This window comes from Rhagoletis pomonella, unplaced genomic scaffold (genome assembly GCF_013731165.1).
Source record: "Rhagoletis pomonella isolate Grant_MI unplaced genomic scaffold, Rhpom_1.0 Rhpom_scaffold_00003, whole genome shotgun sequence".
Classification (NCBI taxonomy): domain Eukaryota; kingdom Metazoa; phylum Arthropoda; class Insecta; order Diptera; family Tephritidae; genus Rhagoletis; species Rhagoletis pomonella.
In genome coordinates this window covers 92,297,520-92,307,640 of record NW_023458557.1, presented here as the reverse complement: position 1 = coordinate 92,307,640, position 10,121 = coordinate 92,297,520, and positions in this window count along the sequence as shown.

The following is a 10,121-nucleotide window of genomic DNA, read 5'->3' as shown; positions in this document are numbered from 1 at the left end:
TTTTCACACAGCAAATGCACGCAAGCAAAAAATGTTTTTAAATCGAAAAAAATCTTTAAATTTTAGTGTTATATATAATTGAATTTAATTGTTAACATTTTCTCATTCTCAACACGTCAGCAAATCAGCGATTATTTGCGCGTACACTTTCACTTTGCTGCGTTCATTGGCGTCGCCAACGATTTTATAAGCGCATTTAATATAATTTTTAGCCATACAAAGTAGCCTATAGCACCGTTAGACAGTTGCGTGAGTAAATCTAAGAGTATCCACCCACATGTTGCAAAGGGATTTGTTTGGTCACTTGATTCATATTGACAAGTGTCAACTGTTGATCTTTCATTACTCGAGCAAGTATGTGCATATGTAAGTGTTGCAATGCTAATGTAACTATGCATAAATAAATATGTACATACATACATATGTACGTGTGTATGTATGAGTTATGTGGCCTGTGCTATTTAATTTATTGTATGTAAATATGAGTAGCGCAAATAGGGTTAAATTTGATTGACATTTGATTGTGGTTGAGCACTAAAAGGCGATAAACTTGTGGACATACTTTGTTGCATGCACTGTGAATGCATGCAACTTTTTATTGGCCTACGGCAACACGTGCGACGTTTTTATTTTAAGAATGCGAAAGTATAATTAACTTTGTTTAGAAACGGGCAAAAAAAAAACGTACTACATACTTACTTTTGTTTGTATTTACGTGACATTTTACTACATTAAACCCAATGTGTTAAGCCCAGCTTAGAGCAAATTGCCGCTGATAAATAGGTACGCTAATTTCTCTGAATGGTCAACAAAACTCATTCGCCAGCCTTTGAAGCCTAGAGCAGCAAAGATAAATCCTATTGAGGGATGGCATGAACCCAGGTTCATACATATTTACATATATCTGTCATGAACCTCAAGGATACTCAAGCAGGTATCCTTATCAACCACTTCGGCGTGTCAAAAGGCAAGTTGGCAATTCATCCAATGGGCTGAAGAAAATTCCAAATGGAATTTTAAGTCGGAAAGGGAGGCTTCCCGCACTTCTGAAAAGACTAGCCAAAGATCCCGCGCAGGAACTAAACCAGGCACAGATGAGAAGCCGGTTGCACTTCAAGGTTGCTTTGAAAATTCAATTAATTTCCACTGAGTTCACTCGATAATTCTGAAGAAATTCTGACACAATCTCATTTATCAATGTCAGAAGGGGTTAGTAGATGAGCCAAGAGCATCTTATTCGTCAGTCAAAACCGACAAGAGGCGGGAAAGGACTCAATTTAGCATTATCTAAATCATTAGTTACTAGGGACCTAGGATAAAAAAGGAGGATTTTACCGTCAACAAAACCAAGAGTTGTACGCCATCGAACAATTCGGTTCCAGATAACCTTCCAAAAAGCTTCGAAGTCGTTTAGATTTGTCATCGCAGGGCGTTCAGGTCTATCATTTCTCGTTGGATAATACCAAAACTGTAATCTAACAAGGTTCTTAAGGCAGGTCTGCAAAGTTTAAAATGTTTATGTAGGTTCCGTACTCTTCAAAGAGATACAAATATATTCCAAATATTAAAGGAACTAACGAAAAGTACAGCTAAACTGTATAAGAACTTCGAATATAGGCTGGGGAAATTTAGTTCGCTAAGAATCTTTTGGCTAGGCTTACGATATTTATCAGGTCGAGCACAAGTAACTATCTTTTACTTAGAATCTGTTGGGTCATGGCGTGTACGGAAGATATCCGAAGAAAACTTATTCGAAGTCTGTCGTGGCACTGTAGACGTAGGCCTTTAAGAACTGTGTCGTGAAATATTTCAGACTCAGTGTTCGATGTTTTGGTCACTGTAGAAGCTTTGTGTGTCTCCTGCCAGAATTCGGACATGGAAAGACACAATAAATTTAATCCAATTTAGACTGAGCTATGGTAGGCCTAAACTAAAGCCCTTTAATTAGCAATACACTTTATACGTGTTAAGAAAATTACTAATATTTCTCTAAAAAAAAGTGGTCAAATAACTTGCTTCTCTTCTTAAACAGAAAAACGAAAAAACTTGGCCCATTTATTAAGTCGATCATTTATTATTATTGGGCACAACTTTAAATGTAATAGGTGTCATTACTACACTGTTCCACAATCAAAATCATCAAGAAGGAGGTACATATGTACATACATCCATACATATAATAAAATTGTAAAATGACCAATGTGTGTACATTATTTTTGTGGAGGGTTGCCACCTGTCTACTGTTTACTGTCGAACATATTTTTGAGGCGGGTTGCCACCTATTTGAAAAATTGTATTCAGTTAAATCGATATCTTCAACTGGCAAATAAAGCCCTGCTTCTCGGCGCCTTCAAAGAATTTTTGTTTTATTACTGTAGTATTTGTAAAGTAGGCATATTTTTTTGCAAATTGCAAAACAAATTGGACTTCCGCCTTTTATGGAAGATAAATATACGGTATTTGAATATTTTTTGCGCCAAATATTTAATTAACACACCTTTGAAGAAGGTGCGCGGTATGTAGTCTCGGTACTTTACCGACTTTCTAGATAGCTTCGAAAATATATTGACCAACACCCATTCATAAATAAAGAATTCTTCATAAACCGAAAATATGCTTGAAAATCTCACTTCATAAAGACAAAGAACAATATAAAACTATAAGATGAGATAGTTTATATTATGTTATGGTATGTTAGGTTATGTTATGATATGCTATGTTATGTTATGTTATGTTATGTTACTTTATGTTACGTTATTTAAAGTACTGTAAAGCTAGGTTCTGTTATGTTACGTTATAATATGTTATGTTACTTTGTCTTACGTTATATAAAGTAATGTAAAGCTATGTTCTGTCATGTTATGTTATCTGTTATGTTATGCTATTCAACACATTTCACCTCAACTCACAACAGCTCAATACAAATCGCCTCAACTCCCCTCATCTGAGCTCAACTAATCTCACATCAACTCCTCTCAGATCACCTCAACTCACCTTAACTTATCTCACCCCAGCTTACCTAATTTCATCTCATCCTCACTTCAACTCACATCAACTCAACTCCCCTCAACTCAACTCACTCAACTAATGTTATTTCACCTCAACTCACCTTAACTCACCTCAACTCACCTTACCCTATGGACCTTGTTCTGTGTGCGATACCACCAGTCAAATTTTGTCACACAGTGTTATATAATATTTTCCTTTCTTCTTTGTCTTTCTAGGGGGACACCCTACTAAGTATGTTATGATTTTTTACATAGCATGAATCATTTTATTCAAGGTTACTTTTAATCAATAAAATGTGATAAATGACACATAATGCTAGCAGTTAAGGCATAACTCTGAAATGAGCCAATCCCACGATTTGATTAGCCATATATTTTGTAATATATAATTCGATTTGTAATACATCATCAATTTTGTCTGATTTTCCAGTAGGTTATAATTATTTAATATTATTCTTATTTTGTACGAGTAATTTTTCGAAACAGTATCTAGCTTTTTACTTGTGAGCGTGGCCAAACTTGCAGTTTATAGCGCATATGCATTCAAATAAAATTTTAATTTTTAGTGCGTTTTTGCATAAAGAAAGAAAAACTCTTGCTCGCTATACGTACATATATATGTTTATGATTAAAAACTGAAAAGAAAAAAGTGGTTTCGTTTGTGGATTTTAAATTACCAAAACTAAGTGCCAGTCCTTAACTTATCACAAATGAGTGTCATGGTTTTGAATTACCAACATTTATGTCCATTTTCAAGTGACCAGAAAGTTAGACAGTTAAATTTTTAATTAAAAGAATTTATGTACAAGTATGCACAGTTTTGAAAATATGTACATACATATATGTACTATATATATTTATATATATATATATATATAAATTTTTTATTCACCGAAAATGTATGTCCAATTATATCCAGTTTTAAGTAACCACAAATTCGTGTCCAGTTGAGTGACCCGTTTTTAAATGTTTAAAACTTTAAGCCAACTTTTTTAAACAACCAAAATGTATATCCGATTTTGAAAATACCAAAAGTTTATGTCCAACTTTTATATAACCGATTTTGAAAAGACCAAAAATATATGTCCAGCTTTTATATCACCAGGAATTATATCCAGCGTTTAAATTACCAACTTTTTGCCGTTTTTTGAAGTAACAAAATTTAAGTCACATCTTAAGCGAGAAAAAAGTTATAATAATAATTTATTCCCGGTTTTGAAAAAAGCAAGAATTCATGTCCAATTTTTATATATCCAAAAATTATGTCCAGTGTTTGAATCAACAATTTTTGGCCTTTTTTTAAATGAACAAAAATTAATGTCCAACCCAGATGTTACAGAGTAGTAGTATGCCACACTAACCACTCAGCTACAACGGCAATTATTGCCTTGCTTGTGCTTATTTTTAAGTGAAAAAAATTTGGCCAATTTTTTTAACGAACAAAAATGTATGCTTAGTTTTCAAAAACTAACTTGCCTGTATTTAACTGAATATAATTGGCCGAAAATTTATGTCCATTTTTTAAACGACAAAAAATTGATGACCATTTTTGAGTGACCAAAACGGGAGGCCAACTTTTTTAACGACAAAAATTTATGGCCAATTTTTTAAATTACTGAAAATGTATGTCTGACTTGAAAAATATTATATCAGTAACACAATTATGACCACTTTTGAGTGGCCAAAACTTTAAGCCAAGGTTTTTGTAAACATCAAAAATGTATGGCCAGTTTTTCAAATTAGATACTGAAAATTTATGTCCAACTTGAAATGTATATCAATAATAAAATTAAGACCATTTTTGTGTGGCCAAGAGTTGAGCCCACGTTTTTTTAACGGCAAAAATTTATGGCCAGTTTTTAGATTTTTGAAAATTTATGTCTGACTTTAAAAAATTTATATCAACCAAAATTTTAAACCAAGCTTTTTTAACGGCAAAAATGTATGCCCAGCTTTTAAAATAGCTAAAAATTTGTGTCCAACTTTTTAATGGCCAAAAATTATGTCCACTGTTTCGATGACCAAATATTCTGCCTATTTTTAAATTACCAAAAAATGATGTCTACTTTAAAATTTAACAAAAGTTTAGTGCAGTTTTCTAATTAGCAAAAATTTATGTCCAGTTTTCAAACTTCCCACAAGGTAAAGAAATATGCCACGACAATCTTATTTTACCCGCTCAAAAAAACATGCATGATTACTTTATTTTAATAGCGGTATTCTCTTAAGCTCGAAAAAGGCCGAAAGTCTCCAAAAATTTCCTAGTTCTCTGCTTTCTAAGTTTTTTTGTGCATAAGATGTACAAGAAAACGTACATACTCGTGTATTTATATGAACTCAGTTATTTTCTGAATAATCAAGTTAAAATTTTTGTTGTGACTTGTAAAGTTCACGATATTCTCTTAACTTAATTTTGCTCTGCTCCACCCTAGATGGTCGGCGCTTAAAATTTTTAGGCTGACTACGTTCATGTTCCTTTTTAATGCGCCTTGGTGCTACGACAAAGAAGAAGTACACAAGCTCCACAAGACTAATCAGTGAACAGCCCAAAAATAAACCAGTTGTGCCACCAAACGACACTGAAAGAAGAAGGCGACAGTGATTAATAGACATACTTATCCAGTCCTTCGATAGTTTTTCACTCACCAATCAAATCAATCCAAGTGAAAACCAAAATCGTTTTATATTTCGTAATGGCGTTTCTCAGAAAATACACATCGAGTAGTACGACCGTTTTATTTTTCACAGATTCAAAGGGAGCCAAGTCTCTAGATTTTATAGAAACGAAATAACGCAGTGAATCACAGCTAACATGACAGCTACAAACTATGCCCGGATATTTGCTAGTCATATACTTTTCCTGACCAGGTATCTCAAAGTTAAGTAGATAGTCTGCGAAGAACAAAAAATTACTTTACAATTACTACTTAGCAAATAATCAACTGTGTACTCCTAAAAATATATTCCGGAAATCGGTGCCAAATATCACTAAATTGACAATAGCTAAGCCTAAAAATATGCAATAACTGTACTTGATTTCATATTGTACATCTAAGGCGTTTTTGTCACATACTTTTAGGCACACCTGGTAGGTAATAAATATCTAGAATTATATTGTGGCTTAACTGTTATGTTCTGCCAAACATGGCAGGTCCACAAGTTTGCAATGGGGAACAGGACTTGGTGGGAAAAAGATATCTAGAGAACAATTGCAATATTTCATGAGATGCTCCAGTTGACATTGAGAATGACAATTTTCGAAGCGATATCTATAGCCATAGAGTGTTTTAAAATCGTCACTGTTTTGCTCGTCCTATAGCGAAGAGGTAAAATTTTAAATTTTCAACAAAACTTAAAACCACATTTCCCATGCCTTCCCACTCACCTTAAATACGCAGCCCCGCTCGTTGGATGGCACACGTCTAGTCTCTTCTTCATATTTGTTAAGAAAACCATCTAAAGTTATGCGCGTACGCGTCTGTCCAGCAATATCCATTGGTGTATAATACCAAACGTTCGGTTCCACAATCATTGCCTGCGTGATTGAAAATTCATTTGTTTTAAAATACGTCTACTATTTTTAAATATTATATCGCAACTAACCAGTATTCCGTCAACGTCACGGTTAAAATGCTGCTGCGTACTCATTTCCACCTGTACGCTGAGTCCCGAATCAATGCCACCTCTGTCGGTGCGCAAAGGCCAATAAGATTCATTTATAAACGGTTTAGGTGATTCCATCGAATTAAATGCCAAGCAAAAACCCAATTGTGAACGTCTCTCAACGAATATGTCACAACAGTCACGCTTGTGACTACGCCATTCACAATTGGTGAGTATTTCCCAGCAACGCCAGGCCATAAACCGCGCCACGGCTGTAAAGTTTACATAATTCAATTCGTGTATTGGATATTTCTCCAACTTTGCAAAACGATCGAATGTGCCATAGGTAAAAGTGTTGTAGAGTGCAATTATTTCGGTGAAAAGCTCTTCATTGGATGTATTACGATGCTCTGGTAGAAGAAATTTAGTCTTTGCTTCTGGTAGACGCGACCAGTTCAGGCGATTTTTATTGCAAATTGCCACTTCGGGAAATTTCACTTTGTACAACGGATAGTGTGTGTCTTCAACGACTGTCTTGAATTGTCCCTTTGAAAAACGTGAAGCGAGAAATAGGCAAACACATACAAGTAGAATAAAAGCGATGATGAAGGCAACGGTGCTGAGGGCACTGAAAAGAAAAATATAGGAAATTGGTGAGCTAAAAAGGTTTACTTCAAAAATCTTCTTTTAAATATCAGAGTGCTACTCTCGGATATCAGTGGGCTTGAGCAAAGTGTTGAGATGGTTATCAACACCCTACTTTTTCTCGGATTCCTTGGTTTTTTTTTTCATTTCATTTCTTAGTCTTGAAAACCTAATCGCTGAGGTAAAATGTTTCATGCCTTAAGGTGCAAATTTCGTTGATAGCAACAGCTTTGTAGCCTTAGACTCACCGATGCCTACTAAAGCTTAAAGCTTCTTGAAGATTAGGGTAGGATAGGTTGGAAAAATGTTTGATGTTTAGCTTTACCCACCACCCAAAAAGCGCACACATCTCTTCTAATCAGATAAAGGGCGATCAACGCAGCAAATTTCTACTCTGTGACCGAGAGTCATCGACTTTGACAGTCGCCTAAGGAATGACGATAGCTAACTCTCGCTGAAAGGGAATGGTCAAGGCTTGCTTTCATCAACTGCCGGATCTAAAATTTGAGAATCTTTATGTCCGACCATCAGATGCGTATTGAGATTAATCATTGGAAAATATTTCCTCTGGCAAACTATGCACGCAAGTCGCTGCAGCCCTAATGTTCCTTGAAGGTCCAAGTAATCAAATGTCTGCTACCAAAAGAGATACTAAGCGAGGTTTGAGTTGCATTTGACTGATTTTTCAGCCCTGCAAATTTCAATTAGCTACATGGGTTAGACGGTCTGAGGCACTGAAAGCCGCTTATTAGTTCGCCTACAGAGACTGGACTGGAGGGAAATAAAGGGGAAAAGAGAAAGGTAAAATATTACTTTAGCGAGCTCCGTGAGCCTCTGAAGGCCCCTTGTATGATACTTGATCACGTCGACCAATGGGCCATGACCGGAACAAGTTATATTTATGACGATCTTATTTAAACACGGATCAAGGCATACTTAGCCTAGCACCAGCCAGCTCTTGATAAACCCATATCCCATCTACTGATGAGTGGATGGTGGGCGGTATATGGAGGGAGGCACCGAGGAACTTTTATACGGTTGGGTCGAAGCTTGACGGAAGGGTCGGTGGATGGGTCTTTTTCAGGAAGCTCTCCATAAGCCCCAAATTTAGGCTTCAAGATCACTGTATTTCACTGATCACTGATTTTCAGAGCCCTGAGCTCACTTAGACCGCCCATATTTAGTACCGTACCCGGACCCTTAAGGAATTATCACCTAGAAGAGAGACGCTACGAGTTCCGTTGACTACATATTGATTTGTCTTGGAAATATGGGTCGCAACGCGTCAACTGAAGCGAACGCTGGACGATAACCAGGGCATGTGCTGCGGCAAGTTCTTTCTGGCCGAGGGTAGACCGGTCGGTCTAGGGATCTCCTTAGGGTCGCGAAGTCAGACTTCTCGATTCTAGTGGGTGCACTGAAAGGCCATTGTCCTTTCTGGGTGCACGCACTGAGATTAAATATCTTACCCGGACCCTGTTTGTTACACTGATACATTGACGAGGTGGAATCATCTCAGCATATCCTGCTAGACTGCCCAACATTTGCTAGATTGCGGCTTAGGCACTTGGATTCATATTTTCTGACACAAGCCCTTGGGAGCTCTCGGTGACTCAGATTTGCCGCCTGCGGAACTTCGTTCTCGGCACTCAGTGGTACTCGCTCTAACTTAGCACGTACCGTTCGCAGTGGTATTCAAGGCAGAATAAGACTACTGGGGTTCCATTCGTTGCATGCTACGAATCTTATCGAAGTTAATTTCCAATGCATCGGCAGTTGATAGATTAGTTTCTAGATTGAGTCATGATTTTTAGGAAAATGCGTATTTAACAGAAAATTGCCAAAAACTTTTAATTTTCGTTCTATAAAGCTCTGGAAAATCACCCAATTTGCACCGTACCTTGTAGCTCATTTATTCATATTTTTGAAAAAGCAAATTTTTTTTAACACTTTCAACTCGACCACTCCACCATCACTTACCGCTCAAATTTACCTACACCTGGTGCCAACATAACGTTCATACCATGAAATGTAGTCTCTTGACTGAATTCCCGTACCAAGTTCACCAAAACTTTGCAATCCTTCTCACAAGGCCTTGACCTTTGACCGCTCGCTTTTTGAGCAGGTGTTAAACACCGCACACCCGGCAAAACTTTGATGCTGCGGCGAGGTTTAAAAATCTTGGATACCAACATTTTCTCTAACAAGCGCGGTAAATTTTTTATTCAGTGATTCCAAATGTCTACGCAGCACTCAGTAATGAGTACAACATCTGCGCAGCTACTAGTAAAACGTCGTATTTAGCAATGCCGCTCGTAGGCAGTTGACTGACATTAAAAAGTGGAAGTTTGCATGATTTTTATACTTATACCGCACGCCTGGCTGACCTTGTGCTAATATTTATGGACAGTGCAAACACTCACATCCGAACACACTCAAATTTGTATTTGCAATGCAAATGTTTTGCTTTTCAGATTTTTATGAGTTCTTTACATTTATGCACGTTTAATTGACATTTGATTGAATTTGAAAATTTTCTGATAAACCATGGCACATTTATTAAAAGCCTTTTGACACACAATTCGCTATGAATAACGGTACAGACATAAAAGTACATTATGATTGCAAACACGTGGGAGTAAAGTTTACTTTTTATATTACAAATATGTACGTAGTTCGCACATTTCTTAGTTACAAAGTGCAAAGAGTTTTCAACGAACAGTCAAAAAGTGGCACGCAGGCAATTAGGACTAACGTACGTTCACAGAACATTATGGGTGAGTGAAATAGAAAAAATCAGTGAAAAAAGTTTTAAAATATCGCAAAAGTTGTCAAGAAAAACTTTTTAATAATAAAAACACCGAA